The sequence below is a fragment of the Penaeus vannamei genome, chromosome 5 (genome assembly GCF_042767895.1).
Source record: "Penaeus vannamei isolate JL-2024 chromosome 5, ASM4276789v1, whole genome shotgun sequence".
Lineage (NCBI taxonomy): Eukaryota > Metazoa > Arthropoda > Malacostraca > Decapoda > Penaeidae > Penaeus > Penaeus vannamei.
In genome coordinates this window covers 27,413,293-27,440,792 of record NC_091553.1, presented here as the reverse complement: position 1 = coordinate 27,440,792, position 27,500 = coordinate 27,413,293, and the positions used below count along the sequence as shown (strand labels likewise).

Sequence of the window (27,500 nt, the reverse complement as noted above, 5' to 3'; positions counted from 1 at the left end):
CTGAGGGAAAGGGGTGGTTTAAGGGAGTCTAGAATCGTTGTTTAAATGAGTCTGGATCCAGTGTTTAGAGGAGTCTTGAACCACTGTTTCAAGGAATCTAGAATCGTCGTTTAAATGAGTCAGGATGCAGTGTTTAGAGGAGTCTAGAATCACTGTATAAAGGAATCTTGAATCGATGTTTAAAAGGAGTAAGATCAGTCAAACAGGTTTGCAGCCGAATTTTGTTTCTCAAACTTCCTGGAATGTTTACCGCCAGGGCGCGTGATTGCTGTGTCTGCTTTCCATTATGCAATTCGGCGGAAAAGAGTAACATCAGTTAGGTTATGACGCTTTCGGCTACAATTATCCTTCGTGTTTATAATCAACGGGAAGAAACTCGCCACTTTATATAACATGCTTTGCGTATCGGAGAGAAGGAACATAACAAGAAATATGTGTTTAAGTAATGGACCTATGGCCCCTCAAATAAAAAGAAAACCAAAAACAAATGCACTGCAGCATTTTCGTGTGCGGAAACAACTAGCAATTGCGCAAGCAGGATGTCCCTCTATCTAATTCACAAGCTTGGTCTGTCTCTTACAACCCGCAGTATCTTTTCCGACTTGGAAAGAAGCGCCGGCGGAACGCAAACAGAAGCAAATAGGCCCATGCGAGAGGCGACGTGCAGCGCGAGGCTTCTTGTGCCGCCGCGCGAGGGAGGTACTTTCCCTGCCCTTCGCCTTCCCCGCGCCGTCACCTTGACCTTGGCAGCAAAGTCGACGGCAAGCTGCCACCTTGACCTTGATGCTGGCTGAGGGTGGGGTGCCACTTCGACCCTGGACTTCTTACTTCCCCCATCTGGCACTGTGCCGGCCTGCTCTTTCCTGGCGGGGCGATCCCTCCTCACCCGCTCGTGTCGTCGCGGCCGTCCTACTCCTTCCTCCAGCGTCTTGTCCTCATAACGTCGCTCTCATGGCCATCAACGCAGGCCGACCGCCACATCAGTGCGGGCGACGAGCAGGCAACTGGACGCAGCTTTGTGATCGCTTGGGAAAGCACTCTTCGAAAGGCCGCCGAAGCTCTCTCCCTTCCTCACGGCGTCTTTTTCCTCCAGAGCGTCCTGCTCCACGTTCATTTGGTTGCATCAGGTTACTAGTGCGTGTAAGTGGGCGGGAGTGGGAGTGGGAGAGGGAGTGGGAGGGGCAGAGAGGGAGAGAGGGAAGGGGAGGGGCAGGAACAGGGAGAGGGAAGGGGAGGGAATGGGAGGGGCAGGAGCAGGGAGAGGGAGGGACGGAGAAGGACGGGGGGAGAGAGAGAGAGAGAGAGAGAGAGAGAGAGAGAGAGAGAGAGAGAGAGAGAGAGAGAGAGAGAGAGAGAGAGAGAGAGAGAGAGAGAGAGAGAGAGAGAGAGAGAGAAATTATATTCCTCACGGCCACCATTCGTCTCGGCGATTCGCGCGAGCCGTGGTTACAGACTGCTTGTCTTTTCACCCGTCATCAGTCACCGGCCGCGGGGGAGAGAGGAGGTGACAGAGGCGTCGTCCCTTCGCATAATTGGCAATTGTCACAGCTCATGCCAACGTGACACAAAAATATAAATAAGGATGAATGGATGTCTACGTACATACATACACACACATACGTACATACATGCGCGCGCACACATACACATTACTCTCTCCTTTCCCTTTCTCGACTCGACTTTGAGGTCTCCATCTCCCTTCTTCCCTTGCTGGCGAACCGTCCCCCTTCCCCAAGAACTCTCCTCGCCCTCCTCTCCCTCTGTATACACCCCTACACCCTGAGTGAGTTCCTTCTCAGAGTATGTGGCAAGGGAGTATGTGGCAACAGAGTATGTGGCAGCGGAGTATGTGGCAACATGGTGTTTGTGTGAGCGCTGCCTCATACTCCTGAACTGTCGAACGTGCGTAGAGGCGTGCGGGCGGGAGGCGGCTGCGGGCAGTGGTGGGACAACTAACTCTCTTTCTGTGGGAGTTGCCGTTGGCCCTCCGGTGCCCGCTGCCCCTTATCAGTGGCCCCCTTCCCTCGTTAAGGGGGGTAGGGGTGCAGCTTCCTTCCTCACCCTCCTTGTTTCGCCCGAGAAGCGAGATGCTGGCAAGGGGGACGGGAAGGAAGGGAAACGTGCAGTCGGTCTCCTGGCGAGCAGTGGCACGCACACGAGGCCTATCGCCACGGTAGGCCTAATGACAAGGTGACCGAGGCGTAGGACGGATCCCCCGTTTCTCCTCCTCTTTCCCCCTCCCCTCTCCCCCTCCTCCGCACCCCCTCGCCCCCAAGCGCCAACCACCACACCCATTTGGAAATTTATTGATTGCGACCCAATTCTACTCTCCTTCCGGTCCCTAATCGTCTCGGGAAATAATGCCCAATACGGATACGAACCTAAATCGTCTCACGGTAAAATAACATCAAATACGAACAAGGGAACTAAAGACATGGTGTACGAAGGACCAAGGAGTACTTGCATTCTCCCGTATTTCCCGCAAGAAACTAGACGGCATTTCTGAACCACAAATAAATAAACAATACTAAACATTCTGGCTACGGCTGGGGTAAATCTTCCCCCCCCTCCTTCCCCGGATCCCAAATTACTTTATCGCTGCGCCGTTGTCTTCCATACACCGACACCTCGAACTGACAGCGGTTTGTGCGAGCGGAAGTCGTTGTGTTACTGTTGCTGTTATTCATTATGATCATCATTATCATTATCACAATTTTTATTGCTACTAGTATTATTGTCACCATTACTATTATAAGTATTCTTACTACTAATATTATTATCAATGTTATCATTACCATTACTATCACTATTATAATCATCATTACAATTTCTATCATTATCTTTATTGTTGTAGTAATAATAATTATCATTGCCATTATCATAATTATCATCATTATCATTATTATTACTATAAGTATCATTAATAGTATTTCTATTATTACTTTTATTATTATCATTATTATCACCATCATTATTCTCAAAATCATCATTACTCACCAACGCCATTACCACTGCCTCCAGCACTCTTATAATCATATAATTACGCAAATTACTGATCAAGCTGCTTCTAATGACGATAATGGTGATGAGCGTGACATGACACTCATGCACATCCCGATGTCAAAACACCGTGATTACAGTCATTGCTTTTAATTGCTTCGTTCTCCTCATAATTTATCATTCTCTTCCAAAACATCGTCAACTTACCGCAGCTAGAAATATCGTTGAAGTAATCATTAGTACCGTTATACAAAATTTGTTTTAACTATCACTAATATTAATTTCATTAGTAATTACTGATCTGTCGTCACCTAAACGGGAACGGACACGGAGAGAGACGGAGAGAGAGAGAGAGAGAGAGAGAGAGAGAGAGAGAGAGAGAGAGAGAGAGAGAGAGAGAGAGAGAGAGAGAGAGAGAGAGAGAGAGAGAGAGAGAGAGAGAGAGAGATAGGAGGCAGAGAGAGAGAGAAAAGGACAGAGAGAGAGAAATAGGGACAGAGAGAGAGAAATAAGGGACAGAGAGAGAGAGAAATAGGAGACGGAGAGAGAGAGAAATAGGAGACACACGGAGAGAGAGAGAGAGAGAGAGAGATAGAGAGAGAGAGAGAGAGAGAGAGTAATAGAGAGAGAGAGAGAGAGAGAGAGTAATAGAGAGAGAGAGAGAGAGTAATAGAGAGAGAGAGAGAGAGAGAGAGTAAGGAGAGGGAGAGAGAGAGAGTGGTGAGAGAGAGAGAGGGAGAGAGAGAAAGAGAGAGAGAGAGAGAGAGAGAGAGAGAGAGAGAGAGAGAGAGAGAGAGAGAGAGAGAGAGAGAGAGAGAGAGAGAGAGAGAGAGAGAGAGAGAGAGAGAGAGAGAGAGAAAACAGAGAGAGAGAGAGGGAGAGAGAGAGAGAGAGAGATAGAGAGTGAGAGAGAGAGAGAGAGAGAAAGAGAGAGAGAGAGAGAGAGAGAGAGAGAAGAGAGAGAGAGAGAGAGAGAGAGAGAGAGAGAGAGAGAAGAGAGAGAGAGAGAGAGAGAGAGAGAGAGAGAGAGAGAGAGAGAGAGAGAGAGAGAGAGAGAGAGAGAGAGAGAGAGAGAGAGGAGAGATTTGATTGATTTGATAACATTAATTAACAGAACAGTGTACATGCCCTGCAAAAAGCCAGGGTAAGATACAAAAGCATCTATCCAAACTGGCTATGATTCTATTTATGTAGAATGCGATCAGTCAGACACTAGTGTTATATACATGCCTGAAAGGCTGTGCCATCCGCACTGCATTAATAGTATATCATCTAGATGAAAAAAACAAACTTTTATATCACTAATCATATCAAAGACGAGAACAGAGTCTATGATAGGGTTCATATAATAAATAATTGGAATACATTTTCAAGAGATTATTTTGAGACACTGATTGCTTGACCATTACCAAGGCCCACTACTGCAGGTTGGTGCTGCTGTTGATCGAGGAGGAGCGCGAACAACGTCTCCTGGAATTGAGATTGCTGAGCTTTCTGTTGTTGTATCATAAACGTCATCTGCTTCGTCTGCCGAACATATCCTTTATTTCTCCGTTGGTCTCTTGTTTATTCTGCTCCAGTGAGGGTTGAGCTGCGGCTGGTGCTAGAGCTGGAGCTGGTGCTAATGCTGGAACTGGTGCTGATGCTGGTGCAGAAGCTGGTGGTAATCGGTTGGAGCTGCAGCTGGTGCTGAAGCTGGTAGTGGCGCTTGAGTTGATGGGGCTGTTGCTCCTGTTGGTGCTGGTACTGTGGCCGGTGCCATGTCCTGCATTTGGGAGCCATCACTGTTGACCTCTGCAGGTGTGGGAATTCCCCCACATCACCAAGGCGCGGGGCTGGGATGGATTTCCTCTGGGGGAGGGCTGCCTGCTTTTTTGGCTGTTTATCCTCCTATCCTTCGGATAGTATACACACAGTGTTGAATTAATTTTATGCTCTTGTCGGCAGTTCACGCATTTCCGAGGAACATTTCTACCTTCGGAAATCTTTTCTGCGAACTCTGAACTTTCCTAAGAAAGAGCGCAGTATCGGCACCGTGATGCGTCTCGTGGTCATGCACGTGCTCCATGTCCCCCTTTGAGCAATTAGAACAAAATGGGTATAGGGATTTGTAGATGGCACGCCTAAAGGGTGCCGTGCCCGCAGCCATTTTAATAGGTTTGGGGACTTCCAAATAAGTATATATATTTTTTATCCTTATACGTTATGATGACTCTGGGTCATCACTCCGTTAACTTTTATGCGTTTTGCATGAATGACACGTTCGTTTCTGTTGTCATTTCATGTTTCAATTTCCTTTGGAACATCGAACACAATGACATTTTCCTTTCCCGAAAACCTTTGCTTTTTCCAGCAATTCACCATTTGTACCAATCGCTGTAGTATGGGGAAAAATTTGTTCGTTCTTGCATCTTACACATAAATAATTTCTCCCAATCTTTAGCTCTATTCGTGTTCTATTATAAAGGTCCATTTTTAATACCTGAGAGACCCATCGATATTTATCGCCAAGCGTGTGAAATTTTGTGTCCGTGGGGCGTGACCTCCACTGAAGCAGATAACAGCCTTTTTGCTTTTTTTCTCGTTCTTTCAGTGGCCCTACCAATAGCTTCCTTATTAAGAATATGGTATCTTCCCTCTGTTTCCATGCGATGCGTCGTGGCCGTCCTAGCAGTGGGCGCGGTTACTTCCCGACCACGCAGGAGCGGACCTGAGTGCCAGTTCTTTGAAAATAAACAACGACACACTCGGGTCGCCTACGGTATATGTACGCACAGCACATCTGTGAGTGTAAGATCTTTCACTATTAATTTTACTGCTATTTCTTTGTTTCACTCTCGAACTTATGATTTTATGAGTATTGTCAAGCACAGGATCAGTAAACAACTGACAGGTCTGTGACACTATGGTGCCGTGACGTTAACTGGGGGAGAGAGGGAGAGAGAGAGGGGGGATAGAGAGAGAGGGGGGATAGAGAGAGAGGGGGATAGAGAGAGAGGGGGAGATAGAGAGAGAGGGGGGAGGGGGGAGAGAGAGAGAGAGAGAGAGAGAGAGAGAGAGAGAGAGAGTCTGAGGAACAAGGGTTTCCTTTCCGCGTCTCCACTGCTAGGGACCCGCGACCAGCGCTCGAAACCTACAGCTCAGTTGACCCAGGACACTTGACCGGGGCCCACGGCCCTGACCACACCTCTCCTTGGGGGCGCTCCCCCACGCGCGCCCCGCTCGGCGCCCCTCTTGGGCTTCCTTGCCCACCATAACCCGCGCCACGCTACCTTCCAGCCCCCTCCTATCAATAAACAGCTGAACCAGAATAGTGTCTCCATAACCCACCAAATCAGGGCAACACAAAACCCCTGACAACTGGTGGCAAGCGGCGGATGACACGAACAACAAGCCTCCGAAAAACTGTAAGTACACCATTGGCAATTTTCCTTTTCTTTCCCCTTTCTTCGCCTATGTGTGCATGCCGTTTTTTCACAAAGTGCAGTGATTTTTTTTTCAAATATCTACTAAAGTGTTCGTGCACAGTGCATTTTCTTCTTCTTTCTGTTATCTACCCTGTTTTTTTTTTCTCGTCATGGTAGATCGTCGCTTTTTTAAGGGAATCAATCCCCATTTTTATCACTTGCGAGAGTGCATTTTCTTTCTTTGGCGTGTTTTTTTCTAACTCTCATGCTAGCCTAGTTAGCATAAATCGTTAGGAATGCTTAAATCTTTCATTTATGTGGGTGAACTAGGCCGTGCATTTTTCTTTAAATTAATCATACTAAGCCACGTGGCTAGAGTTACAAGTATTGCCATATATTTGGTATATTTTCTTATTCTTATTATCTTACAGTGTATAAACCGACGCTATATCAACGTCAATTTGGCATATTACTAAGTGCATTTATTTAGGCTCGGTTTAAATATGCGTTTGTGGGATATTTTGGAATATTTAAATAATTCAGTTAAATTATGAACAAACTTGTTCTCTTTCCCGACGCTTCCCACCTATACCCGTTCCTTAAACTCCCGCTATTACTATCACTACCATCCTAAACCCCCTCCCTCTCTCTTAACCCCCACCCGTTAATCCCCCCTTCCTTTCTACCTATTTTCAATATTTCTAGTCCGCTAGTGTTAAATTATTTTTTGCAGTGATAACGTTTTATATTTTTTCTTTTCGTATCTATATTTATACAAAAACAGTGTGCCTTGCTCATTTGTATGTTTATATGAATAACTTTAATATTTTTTTTATATATAAAGTGTTATATTCGTTTTATAGTGCGAATGACCTCACTCATGGTTGTTCAGGTGAAATCAAGTCAGGTCCTATAACATTGTGATTTTATCATTATCCCGTTATCAACGTATTAAGACAAAGTGATGAATTTACTTCCGGTTTGCATGAATATATCGGGAACTATAATAATACTAGCATAATTCAACGAATTGTTTTTACGTTATTATTATAGTATATTTGTTCATATTCCGAAGTATATTTCGATAATTATTCGCCTTCTTTATAGATATGTTTTTTTCTTTAATTATTCATGTTCATTTATCTGTAATTTGATTATTGTGTACTTGTTTTTCACAATATTATTTAGTCTCGTATATACTAGCTCTTGCTATTTTAACGTATATTTGGTTAATGACCTCACTTGACCTTACTCAGGTAAAATACCCCTCCCCACCATCTGACTTCGCCCAACTTAAATTACATTCAAGCTATTTGTATTTATATCTTATTAAGCTATCTCCGTGTTAGAGACTGATTATATTATACAGCTACTACGATTTCATATTGTTCCTGATTTTCGTTTATCTTAATCACGAACCTCACCTCATCATTATTACATGGTCCTTGGTGACGACCCACAGCTGGGTATGGACATGTAATTAGGTTAAGATAATTAATGTTAAGTTGTTCTGTACGTGCAAAGATGCACACATCGCAAGAGGCGATCTACGCGCCGCGCCGCGCATTCTTATCGCTATACGTGAGATTTTCGCTGGTATACCCCAAGGTGGATACCCAATTGCAGTCTGCGTATGAGCTGGATGATGTGTCCCTTCTACGGTTGGGTCATCACGTCATCACCTTCCTCAGGGAATTTATTTTAAGCATCATTTACAACCACGAGGGTTGTCTTTCGGGTCAGTTGTCTCAGGGAAGCTGGCCCAAACCAGTCACCGTTTCATTCATTTTACGTACTTATTAAAGTACCATTTTTATGATTTCGCATAGTAGTTGATTAATATTGAAATTAACGTAAGTTCTTTGTTATTAGTGTGAATGTTTTTTTCGTATAGTCAGATCGGCGACTATTTTCATTAAGCGCTATCCACATTGCCACCCCAACCTAACATACCTAACCCCACCCCCCATCCTCACCCATACCTCTTTTAAACCCCACCCCACCCCATCCTATCCTTAGCCTCCCACCCACCCACTCCTCCTCCCCTTCGCTTATTTCTTCCAACTTCCACGCCATCCTATTCCTTTTTTACTCACTCTCGCCTTACTTACTAATGACTAACAAAATCTATCAGCATTCTATTTTCTACTCGTGTGCTATACTCTGACTCACTCATTTCATAACTCCCACCCATTAACTCAACTCGTCTACGCACTCACGCAGCCACATGCGCACATCATCCCGCAAAAAAAAACGTTAATTGTACAAGAATTACATGCGTACTGTCTCCGGAAGATAACCGACTTGCGCCAACCGTGTATTCTTATCTTGCATTACGTTTTTCCGTGCAAATGTTGTCTTGAGAAAGTATATTTTGTTGTAATGAGTCGCTCCCGAAGTATGAGGACTGCATTACCTGTTTTCATTATTGCTTTGCCTCAAATTGCTCTTGGTGACGTGTGATAGACTTCAATGAAATGAGATACAATCACTATTAGTCAGACGTATACCGTATGCACTATTGCACTGCACACTTCTGAACTCTGCATTGTTGCATTTTTTTCTTTTTTCCAAGGAAGTTCGTCGTTCAAGACAAGTCCTTGCGGACTGCGACACCTTTTGCTTCCTTTGTAGTTTTGCACAATGCTAATCTCTTGTAGATTTTCATTTCCTGCTCTCTGAGACAATTGCAACTCAAGCAAGTCTTCGCGGACTATTGTAATTGTCTCCCTAAGCATGTTCCTCTGTCTATCTTTGGACAGTGAATTATTGAAAAAATATAATAAAAATTGAAAATTCATGAAAATATTTGTAATAACAATCTTTGCAATCTGATATATCTTGATTACGGCCCCTGCTATAACACAACCCCCCCCCCCCCTGTTTGCCCTCCTGTCTCTCGCCCTGTCTCTGCCTCTGGTGTGCTTTTTTTCAGAGCCAGATTCATCCCGTCGGGGGCGACGGTTTGTAGCGTATGCCGAGCGATCTGAGGAACAAGGGTTTCCTTTCCGCGTCTCCACTGCTAGGGACCCGCGACCAGCGCTCGAAACCTACAGCTCAGTTGACCCAGGACACTTGACCGGGGCCCACGGCCCTGACCACACCTCTCCTTGGGGGCGCTCCCCCACGCGCGCCCCGCTCGGCGCCCCTCTTGGGCTTCCTTGCCCACCATAACCCGCGCCACGCTACCTTCCAGCCCCCTCCTATCAATAAACAGCTGAACCAGAATAGTGTCTCCATAACCCACCAAATCAGGGCAACACAAAAACCCCTGACAGAGAGAGAGAGAGAGAGAGAGAGAGAGAGAGAGAGAGAGAGAGAGAGAGAGAGAGAGAGAGAGAGAGAGAGAGAGAGAGAGAGAGAGAGAGAGAGAGAGACAGACAGACAGACACAGATAGACAGACAGACAAATAGAAAGAGAGAGAGAGATAGAGAGGGAGAGAGAGAGAGAGAGAGAGAGAGAGAGAGAGAGAGAGAGAGAGAGAGAGAGAGAGAGAGAGAGAGAGAGAGAGAGAGAGAGAGAGAGAGAGAGAGAGAGAGACCCCACCACCACCAGCACATTTTCGCACAGAGGGCAGTACCGGTTTGCCAAAGCGGGCACAATTTTTTTCCCTCCGCCCCACCGGTCTGACGGCGGAGACATCTTCAGTAGCTAAATTCTGGTTTTCCAGGCGATTATATAGGGGAGTTGGAGAATACAGTTATGAATGGTGGCGGTGATTGGACTGACTGATTGACCGACTAGCTGACTGGCTTTCAAGCTGATTGACTGGCTGACAGGCTGACTGACTTTCCGGCTGGCTGACTAACCGACTGACTGGATGACTTGTGTGACTGACTTTCTGGCTGGCTGACTAACCGACTGACTGGATGACTCGAGTGACTGGCTAGCAAGCTGACAGATTGACTAACTAACAAGCTGATTGACTGGCTGATTAATCGACTGATTGATTGACTGGCTAACGTGACGGATTGGCAAGGTTGACTAACTGGCTAGAAGCTCAATGACTGGCTGACTAACCGATTGACTAACTGACTAGCAGGATAATTGACTGGCTGACTGATTGATTGGCTAACTGATGAAAAGGCTGACTGACTGACTGCCTGACAAACCGACTAACTGGCTAGCAAGCTGACTGACTTACTGGTTGATTGCTGACTCGCTGATTACCTGGCTGACTGACTGACTAACCCACTGACTGATTGACTTGCTTCATTTTGATGTACTGAAAATCAACGACTTTTAACTGGTTGTAGAAGCAGTGATGATGATGTTCCAAATATCAACAAAACTATATCAATCAGAATGATCATCATTACCATTACCAACAAATCTATATTACTTAAAAAATACAGTTAATATTACCAACAAAACCTATATTTATCTAAAAAATCATTGTTGTAATTACCAACAAAGCCTTATCAATTCTTTTTTTCAAAAATCAGTTACCAACACCAACAAAACCAGACCGATTGATAAAAAAAGAAAATAAAAAAAGAAAAAAGAAGGAAAAAGAACGAAGCTACACTTTATTCCCAAAGCGTTTGTAAAAGCAGAAGAGGCGCGAGGGACCAGAGTTCAATATCATCCGTCTCTTGCATCATGCAATGTGAAAAAAGATGAAAAAAAAGAAAAAAGTGTAAGTGTCAGTCATTTGAAACAGCTCTTTGGGATTCAGTTCCTCTCGTCCATTTGTTTCGTTCATATTTTCTTCTAGGTTGGAAACTGTTGATTTTTATTCTTGGGGTAATTACATTCATTTGTATAATCAAATATAATCATTCAGATATAATAATAATAATTTAGATAAAATAATGATAGAGATTTTTGCACATTCGAAAATAATTATTGTAGTTCTATGCAAAATCAAAACTGATCATATTTTTGCATAATCATATGTTATTATAATTTTTTGCATAATAATCTGAGACCGCTCTTGGGGTTCAATTCCTGTAGTCCACTTTTTTTTTATTATTATATTTAGCTCCTACGTTGGAAGCTGTTATTCTTTTTCTTTTTTTTTTTTTTAATAATTAGATGTAACTATGAACATTTATTTTGTATAGCCGAAAACATTTATTGCAAATCTTTGTTAAATAACAAAAATGAACATAATCAAACGTAATTATGATTTTTTCACAAACAAAAACAATCCTTTCAGAAAATAGAAACATTTTTTTCATTTACATACATTTTACATTTCGATCCGAAGGTTTTTCGCGTGAGAAATGTCACAACAGGTGGCGCAAAACCGTATTCGGAATATCGCACGACTAACAGACCTTTATCTACAGTCCAATAGCCCTGTTTACTTTCCTACAGAGCTATTACTTTCTTGTAGCGCTATTTATTTCCCTACAGACCTGTTTACTTTCCTATTGAACTACGTACTTTTGTATACAGCTAATACTTTCTTTAGAGCTGTTTACTTCCCTATTGAGCTATTTACCTACTTATAGAGCTATTTACTTTCTTAAAAAAACTATTTACTTTCCAATAAACCTATTTACTCTGCTATGAAATAATGAAGAGATGTGAACGTGTAAAACATCCGACGACGTTTAGAAAACTTTGTAACTACAATAAAAAATCCCGCGCTTCATTAGTGTGGATCGTTGCCTGTACGTTGACCCAATGTTCAAACCTAATGAACACTACATTATTATTAGATAAAACGAAGGCAAGCCATTGCAACTGTTGCCATGAACTCTTTCTCGTTCATTATCGGGCGCTTTGCTGAAGTTCAAAGTCCGATGCTTCACCTGTGTGGGTGTCGCTGACGCTTCTCCTCACTTCCGGTGAAAACCAGTGGTAGGAGTCGGTGCCCTAAGTCGCTAGGACGATGACCTCGGCTTCCTAGGTGGGTGACCTGGGCTTGCATGGGGGGTGACCTTATCTTACATGGACGGTGACTTTGCACAGACAAAGATGCGGAGATATTTATTTTATATAGGTACACATATAGACAGGCTAACAAACACATGCATATATATACATATATGCAACTCACCCCGATGGAGGGAGGATAAAAATATATATATACGCAGCCCACCCCTCCACACACACGCGCGGCGTATCATGCGCCATTCCCTCCGCCCCGCCGCCGCCCCCGCCCAGCGCCGCCCGGCCGGTCAGCATTCCCACAAAACCTCCCGAAGACAAAACCCGAGCGGGTCGCCAAAGTCATCTACGTCGGACCCGGCCTGGCCCGCCCCCCGCCCCGCCCCCTTCCATCCGGGCCTCTCCGCCCCTCCCTCTCTGATTGCCGTCATTTGTCTGTGCCCTGCATTAGCATCAGTCTATGGCCCTCCTCGCCGCTGGTTTCATTTATTCATTATACGGAGTACGGGCCGGGTACCTGAAGAGAAACATCAACGAAGCTATTAACAACTCAACATCTGAGCGCGGCTTTAATTCAAATCAACTACGCACTAATGACTATAATAGCACGTGTCATTACGGACATATAATGGCCCCCGCTCGCAGAAGGTCCCAACCTCTGCCACCATTACCCTCCATCCGCTCCCCGTACATGACCATTACCAGACGTCTCTCCCCGTTCTTACGTCACTCCTCCACTCCATCACCGTTACCTAACATCAATGACTTCGCTCTCGCCCGCTCCACCCTACAACAAGAGCGCACTTTGTCTTCGGCCCCTTTTGGCCCTGTCCCGCATCCCCCTAACGCAGTTCAGGTCCGTGAGTTCCCGCGGACGCACATGTACTCTTAAATGGGGGATTAATAAATATGGAGTACCTGGCGAGGGGTGCATCGCGTTAACATGGCCATGTGCCTTGCCCAAGCGAAGGACGGCCCTGGCGGTAGGCGAATCCCGCTATCTATGGTGTGTCGATATGTGGCGGGTGGTCGCGGCCGAGGGGTTGGCACACAGCTAAATGGACAGAGGGTTCCTTGTGTTGCATAGGCTACCCGCATACCTTCCCTTCCCCGTGGTGTTCCCCTTCACACTCTTCTCTCCTCCCGCCCCGGCCTCGCTGCTATACATCACACAAAGCTACCTTGCCGCCCATCCTCCGCTATGCAACGAGACTCGTCGACGACCTCAACTACGTCCGAGGGAGGACTTGACGCTCTGACAAGGCGGACGGAGGGTCTTGCGGACTCCCTTCCACCCGAAAGCTCTATTTTCCTACTGCGCAATCGCATTCGGACGGGATAGATGATCTATTCTACGCATAAAGTGCTCCCTTAGATCCGGAAAAGCAAAAAAACAAAAGCAAAAAAGAAAAAAGGAAACAAACACAACAGACGAAACGATAGGCGTTCTTGTCCCTCGGGTGTAACCATAGCTACAGTACGAAGGGTTGCAGCAGCCTTGTGGGATTGAACATTATACCTGTTTCCTGGCAAGGATATCCCGCGAGAATTGCTTCCCTTGGCGGGCCATGAAAAAGGAAGAAAGGAAGAAAAAAGATGCATCTTCTCTTCTATTACTGTTGTTCTCCATTCATTACTATTCTTTCGGTTAAGTCATCTTTCTCCTTTCGCAGCTATTTACTTTTTTTTTTTTTTGCTTTACGGGAAAGAGTATAACAATCTGTAATACCTTTCAAGTCAACGAAATAAATTACATAACAATCCCCGTTTCTAGCGCGCGCGGGTGTGTGTATGAGCGCGAGCGTACGCGCGTGTGCGTGCGTGTGCATCTTTTGGGTTCCCACATGTACCGCTCTCCCTCCCCCTCCTGAAAACACCCATTCAGCTGAGCTCCCTCATTTCTGCAAAGGATAAGTCAACCTCCCGCCCCCCTCCCCTTTGTCCCTCTTCCTCCTGAGGTCACCCTCATCCCCCTTCCTCCCCGCCTCACGCCTCCCTCCGACTCCCCTTCCCCTTCTCTCCCCACTCCTTTCCCCTCCCTCCTCTCCCCACTCCCCTCCATCTTCCTTCTTTTTCTTTCATTCCTTCTTTCCTCCCTTCATTCATTCTCTCCCTCTCGCTCCACTGCCCACTCCTCCCTCTTCGCCCCTCCCTTCCTCCCTCCCTCCCCTTCCCTCTCCCCACCCCCCACGAAAATAAGGTCCTTAAAACATACCGATCCATAAAATGTTCCCCGGGCGAGATAGCGTAAAGAACTCCACATCCAATAATTTCTCTCCCTCTCCCTCCCCCACCTCCCCTTCCCTCCTTCCCCTCTCCCTTCCCTTCTACCCACCTTCCCCCATCTCCCTCCCTCTCCTCCCCTCTTCTACCTCCCCTTCCCCCGTCTCCGAACTGAGACGGAAATCTTCCCAAATCTTTAATATCACCCAAGGTCACATAAATCGACAACAAATCGGTGGGAGCTCTCCTAATAGAGCGCCGATTAAGAATTACTCACGTCAGGCGAGGGCCACTGGCTTTGGGGAGGAGGGGAGGGGGGGGGGGGGAGGGGAGGAGAGGGGAGGGGGAGGGGGAGGGGAAGGGGAGGGAGGGAAAGGTGAGGGGACGGGAGGTGAGGAGGGAGGGAAAGGTGCGGGACGGGACAAGACGAGAGAGGAGGGGAGGGGAGTGGAATAGGAGTGGAAGCCAGGGGAAATAAAAGGGGAGAAAAGATAGTAAGAGGGAGTTAAAGGGTGGGGGGAGGTGAAGAGGAGAGGAGGGAAGTGGGGAAAAAGGGGGAGAAAAGGGAGAAAAACGGGGAAGGGTAGGGGAGGGGGGAGAGGAAGGGAGAGGCTGGAGGGAAAATGTAGAGGGAGCGGGGGGCAGGGGATAAAAGAGGGGTAGAGAAGGGGAGGAGAGGTAGGAGGGAAGGGTGTGGGGAAGGAAGAGAAAAGGAGAGAAGTGGATGGGAGAAGAAAAGGCAAAAGCGAGATAGAGGAGGAAATAAAAACAAAGACAAGGGACGGAAAGGTGATAAGAACAAAGGGGAATAAAGAGAGAAGGACTAGCGATACCCTCGACAAGCGAAAATAGACACCAACCCACAAAGGATGCTCCTTCCGATCCCTGTTCCAAGGTGTGTCTTCAGCCCGACGGCCTGCAGAAGCCCCCGACGATTTACAAAAGCACCCGACGCCCTGCAAAAGCGTCTGACGGACTACAAAAGCACCCGACGGCCTACCAAAGCACCCGACGGCCTGCAAAAGCACCCGACGGTCTACTAAAGCACCCGACGGCCTGCAAAAGCACCCGACGGCCTACCAAAGCACCCGACGGCCTGCAAAAGCACCCGACGGCCTACCAAAGCACCCGACGGCCTACCAAAGCACCCGACGGCCTGCAAAAGCACCCGGCGGTCTACTAAAGCACCCGACGGCCTGCAAAAGCACCCGACGCCCTGCAAAAACACCCGACGGCCTACAAAAGCACCCGACGGCCTACCAAAGCACCCGACGGCCTGCAAAAGCACCCGACGGTCTACTAAAGCACCCGACGGCCTGCAAAAGCACCCGACGCCCTGCAAAAGCACCCGACGGACTACAAAATCACCCGACGGCCTGCAAAAGCACCCGACGGCCTGCAAAAACACCCGACGGCCTACCAAAGCACCCGACGGCCTGCAAAAACACCCGACGGCCTACCAAAGCACCCGACGGCCTACCAAAGCACCCGACGGCCTGCAAAAGCACCCGACGGCCTACCAAAGCACCCGACGGCCTGCAAAAACACCCGACGGCCTACCAAAGCACCCGACGCCCTGCAAAAGCACCCGACGACCTGCAAAAGCACCCGACGGCCTGCAAATGCGTATGACGGCCTACAAAAGCACCCGACGACATAATAAAGCACCCGACGGCCTAATAATGCACCCGACGGCCTGCAAAAGCATCCGACGACCTAACAAAGCACCCGACGACCTAACAAAGCACCCGACGCCCTGCAAAAGCACCCGACGACCTAACAAAGCACCCGACGCCCTGCAAAAGCACCCGACGCCCTGCAAAAGCACCCGACGACCTGCAAAAACACCCGACGGCCTACCAAAGCATCCGACGGCCTGCAAAAGCACCCGACGGTCTACTAAAGCACCCGGCGGCCTACCAAAGCACCCGACGGCCTGCAAAAGCACCCGACGCCCTGCAAAAGCACCCGACGACCTGCAAAAGCACCCGACGACCTAACAAAGCACCCGACGCCCTGCAAAAGCACCCGACGCCCTGCAAAAGCACCCGACGACCTGCAAAAACACCCGACGGCCTACCAAAGCACCCGACGGCCTGCAAAAGCACCCGACGCCCTGCAAAAACACCCGACGGCCTACCAAAGCACCCGACGGCCTGCAAAAGCACCCGACGGCCTACCAAAGCACCCGACGGCCTACCAAAGCACCCGACGGCCTACCAAAGCACCCGACGGCCTACCAAAGCACCCGACGGCCTATCACAGAACCCGACGGCCTACCAAAGCACCCGACGAGAGGCGACGAGCGCGCTGTTCGGCTGCCTTTCCTTCGAATGATCTAATTTTTTGTGAGCACTTGTGTATATACATAAACATACATACCTACAAATACACACACAAAACAAACAAACAAACAAACACACACACATGTACATATGTAGATAGATATAAATGTATGTTTATATATCTACTTAAATATACATATTCTATCTATCTCTCTACCTACCTACCTACCTACCTACCTACCTACACACACACACGCCCCCCCCCCTCTCTCTCTCTCTCTCTCTCTCTCTCTCTCTCTCTCTCTCTCTCTCTCTCTCTCTCTCTCTCTCTCTCTCTCTCTCTCTCTCTCTCTCTCTCTCTCTCTTTTGTAAGCGAAGAAATTACGGGAAAAGTAATTTAAGAAGCCTAAAAATAACCCTCGACGGTATTAGCTTCAGCTATCCTTATCTACCCTTATCTACCCCGAGTCCTTCCTCTCCTTTTTCGTCAGTGTTTAAAAATATATATAATTCATTTGTACTCGCTCTCTCTTCTTTCCTTTCTCTTGGTCCTACTTCCGTCCCGCCTCGCTTTTCGAACGATATTTCCCTTTCCTTTACATCTACTGTTTCTTCCTTCCCCATCTTCCAACCCCCTTTCCCTCTTCCATATCATCCTTGAACACTCCTTCCCTCCCTTCTATCCTCTTGCCTTCCATCCCCTATCTTTCTCCCTCTATCCCTCCCCTTCCTTCTGTCTGCTCCTCTCTCTTCCCTCCAGTTTTCTACTAGTTCCTCCCTCCTTATTATACGCCTCACTCTCTTGCTCTCCCTCTCCATCCCCTCCATTCACATGCTCCCTCCTGTTCCCTTCAGTCTTCTACCACATCCCTCCCTCTCTTCTCTTCCTCTCCCCTTTCACTCCCTCTCTTCTCTTCCTCTCTCCTTTCCCTCCCTCTCTTTTTATCTCCCTTCCATTACCTTCTCCCTCTTCTCTTCCATTTAGACCCCAACCCCACCTCCATTTCCCCATTTAATTCTACTTCTCCTTTATTCATTCATTTCTCCTTTTCCTTCTTCTTCTTCTTCTTTTTCGTCATCTCCTCCTCCTCGCTGCGTTGCAAACCGGTTGCAAGCAGATATGATGATCAAGGTATTGATACGTAATTAGATCAGAGATGCAAAAATACAAAATAAATACGAAGAGACAAGGCGTCACTCGGTTTCATGGTCCCCCCTCCCCCTCCCCCCTCCCTTCTCTTTTCTTTCTCTCTCTCTCTCTCTCCTCCCCCCTTCTCTTCTCTCTCTCTCTCTCCCCCTCTCTTCTTTTTTCTTTCTCTTTTACTCTCTCTCTCTCTCTCCTCCCCCCTTCTCTTCTTTCATCTCTCTCTCTCTCTCTCTCTCTCTCTCTCTCTCTCTCTCTCTCTCTCTCAAATCTCCGTTTGTTTATTTGTCTGTTTGTTTGGTTCTTTGTTTGTCTGTCTGCGCCCCGTCCGGAAGTCGTGTCCGGTGTCTCAGCGATAACGTGCGTCCGTTCCCATAAGAGTATGAAGGTGTTTGTCCGTTTTATTCATTTTGTTTTTCGCCTTCTTCTTTTCCTCCTCCGAATCCACACTTTCTCGTCTCCCTTCTTTTCCTCTTCCTCGTCTCCTTCTTCTTTCCCCCTTTTATTCCCCCTCTTTCTAGTCTCCTTCTACTCCCCACTTTCTCCGTCTTCTCCTTCTCCTCCTCCATCTACTCCCCTCCTTCTCGTCTCCTTCTTCTTTCTCCCTTTTATTCCCCCTCTTTCTCGTTTCCTTCTACTCCCCTCTTTCTCGTTTCCTTCTACTCCCCTCTTTCTCGTCTTCTCCTTCTCCTCCTCCATCTACTCCCCTCCTTCTCGTCTCCTTCTTCCCCTCCTCCTCCTAATCCCCTCTTTTTCGCCTCCTTTTAATCCCATTCGTCGTCGACCCTAAACTACAACAACCTTCTCTCTACTCCATAAGAATATTAGATGAATAAATAAACAAGTAAGATGAACCAACACACGCACAAACAAACAAAAAAGTCAAAGAACGCGATTCTTATCCTGTGGCTTAAGTAAACAAGAGACAAACAAACAAATGCTGTTGCTAGGGTGTGAATCACTAACAATAATAAAAATAGTAGTAGTAACGAGGATGATGATAATAATGACTATCATCGTTATCCTTATTCTTATTATCATCATCATTACTGTTATCGTTATCATTATTATTATCATTACTATAATTATAATTACAGCAATAACAATATTATAATAATTATAATAAAAGTAATACAACACTCACAACAATAATAATAATAATAATAAAAAATAATAGTAATAACAATAACGACAATAATGATAATAAATAATAATAGTAATAACAATAATGACAATAATAATAACAAAACCTATAATAAAAGTAATGGTATTAATAATAATAAAAGAAGAGGAAGAAGAAGAAAGAGTAGGTGAGATAAAAAAAAAAAATCACATCACATCACATGCCACGAATTCAAGCCCGGAACTCGCCATTCACCGGCGTAAGCAACGTACGTTCATGTATATTTACCATGCTTTATTTACCGGCAATTAATGACCGGAAAGAAAAACATTTATCAAGTCGAGTTTTAAAAACTTACTCTTCTACAAAACACACACACACACACACACACACACACACACACGCACACACGCTTCCACGCACACGCAAGCACACGAGAACAAACGAGCACACACACACACACACACACACACAAACACACACATACGTTTCCACGCACACGCAAGCACACGCAAGCACACGAGCACACACACACATACACACACACACACACACACACACACACACACACACACACACACACACACACACACACACACACACGATTTTTATGTTCATATTTCATTAGAAATTTTTAGTAGCAATAAATAATGATAAAATACGCTTAAAGTCTGTGGCTTCTCAAACAAGCAATCAGATTTCTTCAAACCATTCGAATAACAGATATAGGAAATATATATGAATCCAAAGAATATCAGTAATAACATAATAAAATTAAAATAACTATCGAAAAACCTTGTAATAAGAATAACAATACTAACAACAATAATACTAGCAACAATAATAACAATAGGAATAACAATAATAACTACAATAATAACGAGAGCATTATCAATAAAAAGTGTGTATATATATGTATATATATATATATATATATATATATATATATATATATATATATATATATTTATATATATATAATATATATATATATAATATATATATATATATATATATATATATATATATATATATATATATATATATATATTCATAAGAATATACGTACATGCATGAACGTATTAATGTATATCTATATATGTAGGCCTATACATGTATGTCTGTATGCATATACATACATATGTATAAGTCTACACATGTATGCACAAAATCATGTACGTATGCATATCCATGCTAAGTCTGCATAGTCATTTTCAGGGAGCAAAAAGACGTCAAGCAAATGGCCGAGGCAAAGAGAAAGATCACATAAACTTACAGTAGTGGGGTTACATTACAACACAAAAAAGCCGAGGTATTGCTTTACAGAATCAGTGGCGTACAGAACGGGGGAGGGGAGGGAGGGCAGAGGGTACTGGGCAGAGGGAAAGGAAGGGAAGGAGGGAGGGAGGGAGGGCAGAGGGTACTGGGCAGAGGGAAAGGAAGGGAAGGAGGGAGGGAGGGAGGGCAGAGGGTACTGGGCAGAGGGAAAGGAAGGGAAGGAGGGAGGGAGGGAGGGAGGGCAGAGGGTACTGGGCAGAGGGAAAGGAAGGGAAGGAGGGAGGGGAGGGAGGGCAGAGGGAAAGGAAGGGAAGGAGGGAGGGAGGGAGGGCAGAGGGAAAGGAAGGGAAGGAGGGAGGTAGGGAGGGCAGAGGGGAGGGGAGGGAAACGGGAACGGGAATAGCAAGGGGGAGGGGGAGAACGAGGGAGGCAAATATAGGTAAAGATGGAAGGATATACAGATACACACAGAGAGAAAGAGAGAGAGAAGAGAGAGAGGGGGGGGGGTGCGGGAGTGGCAGAGGAAAAGCACAGAGATCGATTAAAAGATGGAAAGATAGGCAGACAGGTAGACAGAAAGATAGATAGGCAGATAGACTGATAGGAAGGGAGAGAAAGACAGGGTATACCAACTCCCTCTGGTTTTCAAAAAAAAGTACAAAATCGGTACAAAAACTGCCACAGGCATTCGCACACCCGGCGGTCTCTCCTCCGGGGCCGCACGAGAACGGGGAGGGGTCCCGGGCCGCGGTCGAGCCCCCCAAGATTCCCGACACTGAATTGTACTAACAAAACCTATTTAACTTTCTACGATAATGTGAATCATTAACAATTAACCGCAATAACAAGCCTGGACGGAAAAAAATCACCGAGGGCTTTCATTTCACAAGCGAATAACAAGGCCTCGGTAAAAAGGCGCGGCTGTGAACGTACGCCTTTAGTAGAGTCAAGAATTATGGGAAAGTGCGACTGTGAAGTTACAAATCCTAGTTAACAGTTTAGCGGATGGAGTTAATTCCCGGAAGGAGTAATGCTCTAAGTTCTTTTTTAAATGCTATCTCGTTATGCCCCCACCGCAAAATGAACAAATAAATAAAATATAATATCTATTAATAAAAAATAACAAACATAAGATGAATAAACATACGAAGAAAGAAAAATAAAACAGAAAACACGTTTTCCCAATTTCGAGTCGTTTGATACAACCTGAAGACGCGTTTCCTCCTTAGATCATTGTAATTTTTGGGTTTCATAAAATGACTTTTTCAAGCTTATCATAAGTCAACTTTGACCACTCCCGCACAACATTTCAATAAGTCGCATAAGGAAGATTAAAATTCTTCCTTAATATTCTTCCTTAGGGCCCGCAAATCCCGGCACCGAAAATTAGGACCCATTTTCCTTCTGCAATCTGCGGTTCTTGTTACGCAACATGGCAGGAGCCGGGAACGCAACATCCCTTTCATTCTAAAAGGGCGAATTATTGGCCGAGAATAAAATCTTCCTTGCCTTTTTTCTTATAAATCCTATATCACACAATAACAATAACAACAACAACAACAACAACAACAATAATAATAATAATAATAACAACAACAATAATATCAATGACGATAATGATAACAACAATAATAAAATAACAATAATAATAATAACAATAATAATAAATACAAAGCTAATATTCCCTCTGGATTTCCAACTAATAAGCCACATTCCTTCCACATCACTTCCACTAATCCACCTAAACATGAGAAGACATTACCTTAAACAAAAACACTTTCCCGTCTGTGCGCATTACAAGGAACTGAAAGAAAACTCACTTCCCCCCCGTGACGCGAACGGACGATCGTTGAGAGGGCAGCGGCGTAAAAAGAAATAAGAAAGAAGGAGAAGGAAAGGATGGAAGGATGGAAGAAAAGAAAACACAAAAGAAAACGAGAATGAAAAGAAAAAAAACGAAAACAAAAGAAAGAACAGAAATGAAAAAAGAGAATAATAACGAAGAAAAGAAAAAAAATACACATTCCCAGTTACATCCTCGTTACGTCGACAGAAGAGTTCCCATAATGTTTACAGAGAAAACAGGGCTGCGGGGAAGGATGTATTCGGAGGCGCGGTACAGGATCCGAGGTCGAGGAGGCCCCGTCGCTAACCTGCCCCGCGGACGCTCCTTCCTCAAGACTTCGAGTCCTTCTTGGCTTCTGGGATTCTTGGGATGAAATGATTGATCGTGGGAATCGGTTTTCTAAGGATCTTACATTTGCTGTCTCTTTTGGGAGGTCTATCACGTTTTCGGGGTCTTTTTTCTTGTGTTATTCGCGATATTCATTGCGTTTTCTCTCTTCTTTGTTTTGTTTCCTTGTCATTCACAGTATTTATAACATTCTTATCTCTTTCTTGTTTTCTTGTGTTATTCACGATATTCGTTTTCTTTTTTTGTTTTGTTCTTTTCTTTTGTCATTCATGATATTTATCACGTCCCTGTCTCTTTTCTTGTTCACGATATTCATCACGCTCTAGTCTCTTTTCTTGTTATTCACGCTATTAATCACGTTCTTCACTCTTTCTTGTTTCGTTCTCTAGTGTTACTCGAACCTGTTGTCATTATCATATCAGCGAATTATCGAATTATCATCGCAGGCATAAAATATCGACCTCACTCCATGTGCGTCTCTCCTTGCGAACAGTTAAGAAGAAACATCTATCATAAATAGACTTTTCAATATGACCAAAACATATTTCAGGTGATTATCAGCGAAAATGAGAATCGCTCTGCCCTTTTTGTGGTTTTATTCACGTCAAATTTAACAAAGACCGAACAGAGAGATGAGAAGTCTAAACTAGAGTTTATAGTATTCTGGGTGGATAAATAATTTAAATTGAGGTAAAGATGTAGATAGATTAAGAAAAAAGTCTTGTGATATTGAACACTATTTTTTTTTTATCTCATTATCCTTTTTTATCGCACCAAGTTCAGGAGATCGAATCCCTTAATCAGAATCGGCCGGCGCCTTTCCCGTTTCCGTAGAAGCCTATGTGCAGTCTTGAGCAAGGAATTACATAGGCCTACATATATATCTAGAAAATCCCCCCAACCCCCACCCCGACGCTTTTCTGTCTCGAATCGCTATTGTTGTCTATTAACCAAAAATAAATAAATAGATAAACAAATATAAATAATTAAATAATAAGGCCTGATAAATATCTTGAAATTTTCCCCTGACGCTTTTCTGTCTCGAATCGCAATTTTTTCCCCGTAGAACTTACCCAAATAAACAAATATAAAAGTAAATAAATAGGTAATAAAAAAATCTTGCATACCTGTTTTTTCCCGCACAACTAACCACAAAAAATAATAAACAGAAACATTAATAAACAAACAAAAAATCTTGCATACCTCTTAGCAGTGACCATCCCCTCGCTCCACTACCCCTCCCCCTACCCCCACGGCGCATCCATCACAGCTCCATCGCTCGTTTCCATCGCCTCACACCTGCATCATCGTAGCTCCATTCACTTTTCCATTAGGGCGCGATCGCTACAGGTATTTACCGCTCGATCTGGGAGTCATTTGCTTGGCCGCCGACTCGAAGCGTCACTCGAAGATAAAAAGAGATAAATGAATGAAATCCTCTGATCAACAGAGGACTTTTCCCGCATGGCGTAGAACCAAAGGCGTATGTTTCGTTATTTTAACCAACCCACCTACGAAGAACATGTTTTATAACCGTCGTTTTCGCAGCCCCAATTATGGGCCATGGAGCCAAAAGGAGAGAGAAATGAAGATATGTTAAATGCTTATAACCGACTTCATATTCGCAACGCCAAATACGCGACATGAAACGAAAAGGAGAAAAATGAAGAGAAATATCGAATCTGTACATCATCCGCTAACCGGTATCCACGCCTTCGACCCCGCCAGCCGCCAGCGTGCAACACCCCCGGCGTAAGGAAGCCTACAGCGTCGACAAGGGGAATCTACTACAAGGCCCGCTTCAGTCTAACCTTAAGCGTGACCTCTAGAGAAAGGTCATCTTCAAAGACGAACAACAGCGGGCGAAACGGAGGCTTCCTACCCCCTTCTACCCCTTGCCCCAATCCCTTCCATCAACAATAACTCTCTACGAAAGCTCTGGGGTTACGAGAGCTACAGAGCAACCGGTGTCTCGACAACAACTACCACTTCTAAGAACTACCGTTAAAACGAACGGCCATTACGGCAATCTCGCGCAATTCAAGAACGCTACAACGCCATAGACAACATAACACAGCTATAAACACTATCACTGCAAGTAGTCAACAAAGAGTCATAACACTAACAGGATTAATGGATAAACAGCAACTCCTGTCCATCTTTGGAAAGGGACTATTGTGGGAGATGAACCCTATTTACTCCTCATTTCTCCATCAGCTTTGCATCTCATGTAATTTAAGAAACCAAACAGAGCATGGAGGAAAAAAGAGGGAAAGAATATATTGAAAGTATACAAACGAATAAATCCAGCGCAAAATAATGGTAATGGTACTACTACTACTACCACTACTACTACTAATAATAATAATAACAACAACAACATCAACAATAAACAGACAACCAGATGTCAGTTATCTTTACCAATGGACGACCTGCTGCATTCAACAAGGTATTTACTTTCCCTAAAACTCCCACTCACTCACGAGAAGCGACTCTGCCAACGCGATCGCTGTCCATCCTGATTCCCATGTATCATGCAGCAGCGGTACCGTGAGAAAATGGCATCGGACTAAGTCAGACTTATGGGCGGCAAAAAAAAAGGTGCCAGCGCCGAGGTTTACCAGTTTTTTCCCTCCAGGATTAGACTAATTACCGGCAACGGCATTACAAAATCACTCCGTTTTATGACTCTTGAATCCCAACGATTTTGAAGCTCATTACGTTCATCACGCGCATTCGAGAGTATCCCATATATCTTTTAATAAGCATTCATCATCATTACTAATGATTTGCTTAAGACTTCACAACTTCCTTCTTTTCTTCACGTCCTCGCCCCCCACCCAGTTCGTAGCCCACGACGAGGGGTCTTACTGCGGCTCTCCCAGCTGGCGGAGGCGCGTGTCGTGAACGGGGGGCCCATAGCGGGGTAATACTAAAAAGTCCTCAGAACATTGCGTACTTTCTAAGATGCAAAAAACACGTACACAAAAAAAGAATCGGATGTTTTTCTACGGTGATATATTTTCGTATAATATGTATTTTGTTATATGAGGGGCTTTTTATAAGCGCGAGATACAAAGAAAATCAATTATCACAAGACTGCTATACACTATCGCCATGGTCTTCAATGGGTCCCTGAGCGTGGTGTCCAGGGTATTTCTGCCCTTCTTACTCGGACTAACATGACCCTAACACTCTCATATCATCGACAAAGTGATGTTCTCTAACAATTCTGTCGATACAGGTCAGCGTTCTTCGATTCTTTTCCCTTAAAATCTGTTGATATCGATACCGCCCGCCCTAGGCCTATTAACAACCTGAGACCATCTTGCTGCATTGAAAGCCCATCATCGTCATGGTAGACCAACTTCCGGCTCCCCTGCCCCTTTCTAAACGATAATTTGTTTCCAGACCCCCTATTCCACGCACTCGAGCATTCATTACCACAACCATGGTCTCAACACCCCCAATTGCCGATACAAACCTGTAGACAACGCGACTGTCATCGACCAGCAACCTCTAAGTTTTAAAGCGCCCACAACCCTGGACTACAAACTACCAAGCCTACAACCTCGACATCCACAACTGTCACTCTCGCTCTCTCCCTCCACCCCCCGAGCAGCATCCACCCCCCAATGCCAACATGCCCCCGACCCCAGCCACCAATCGCCTATACATCCACCACCTCCTCCACCACCATCGAACAAGTAGTATCCCCGGCGCCCGCTAGATGGCCGCTCCTCCCTGCCACCATCCAGCATTAATTGGCGTCTTACAAACTCCGACTCCTTTTTTTATTACTCTACTAATAGGAACTAACGTGTCACGATAGGGATACATACGAGTTTCTAGTATTGATAGTTCTTTGCGTTTTGAGAGGAAAATACATCAATCCGCCGTTGGGGACGGTATGGCAACACTCGTCATCTGTTGCCAAACCAAACTTGCCATGCTGATGGGCAGGGTGACGCCATGCCCTATCCATAATGCATGCTTGATCATGGGGCAACCCTGCAACAATAACGATGCTTCATGGCGAGGGGGCAACCGGGGTACGGGGCACAGCGCAAAGGGGCACAAGAAGGCGGAAAAGGCTTCGGGAGTTATCGTGGGCTGGCACCTTCCTCCTCGGCCATGGCTGCCAGGGTTCGAGCGTCTGATGGACCTATAACTGCGTAGATTCCCACTGGCGGTGTGCGGAACTCCTCCGTTCGCGGCACACTCCCAGCCCGGCCGCTGTCCCACGGCTGTTCCCGGGCGAGGTGCTCCGCAAGCGCTCCACGGGCCGCGGAACGCTCGTGTCACCCGTCTGTACTCCGCACGCACGCACGCACGCACTCGAACATTACGCTGCTTCGCCGGGGATTGCGATACGCTTACTATGCCTGCAGTGTGTGTGTGTGTGTGTGTGTGTGTGTGTGTGTGTGTGTGTGTGTGTGTGTGTGTGTGTGTGTGTGTGTGTGTGTGTGTGTGTGTGTGTGTACGTGTGCGTGTGCGTGTGTGTGTGCGTGTGTGGTCGTGTGCGCGTGTGTGTGCGTGTGCGTGTGCGCGTGTGTGTGCGTGTGCGCGTGTGTGGGCGTGTGCGCGTGTGTGTGCGTGTGCGCGTGTGTGTTCGTGTGCGCGTGTGTATTCGTGTGCGCGTGTGTATTCGTGTGCGCGTGCGCGTGTGTATTCGTGTGCGCGTGTGTGTGAGCATGCGTGCGTGGTCGTGTGTGTGTGTGTGTGTGTGTGTGTGTGTGTGTGTGTGTGTGTGTGTGTGTGTGTGTGTGTGTGTGTGTGTGTGTGTGTGTGTGTGTGTGTGCGCGCGTGCGCGCGCATGTATGTATGTATATGTTTATGTATGTATATATGTATGTGTGTGCATTTACGTATGTAAGTATCGCAGACACGTGTTTTGCAAATGCATCTGCACATGCTAGTCTATATATAATTATACAAACAATATACATTTATAAATGAGTATAAGTATGAAGAAAATAAAAAAATACTATGTGATTAATTAAA

The 27,500-nt window shown here is 45.6% G+C and overlaps 1 protein-coding gene and 1 long non-coding RNA gene across 2 annotated transcripts in view; one reads left to right on the top strand and one right to left on the bottom strand.

The window, feature by feature from the left end:
• Nucleotides 1-27,500, bottom strand: part of LOC113826608 (protogenin) — a gene marked incomplete at its 3' end in the record, with an annotated part of 144,988 nt that overhangs the window by 45,103 nt on the left and 72,385 nt on the right.
• Nucleotides 6,034-9,635, top strand: LOC138861847 (uncharacterized). The gene is made up of 2 exons (XR_011398583.1): nucleotides 6,034-6,407; nucleotides 9,343-9,635. It is a non-coding gene; the product is annotated as an uncharacterized lncRNA (long non-coding RNA).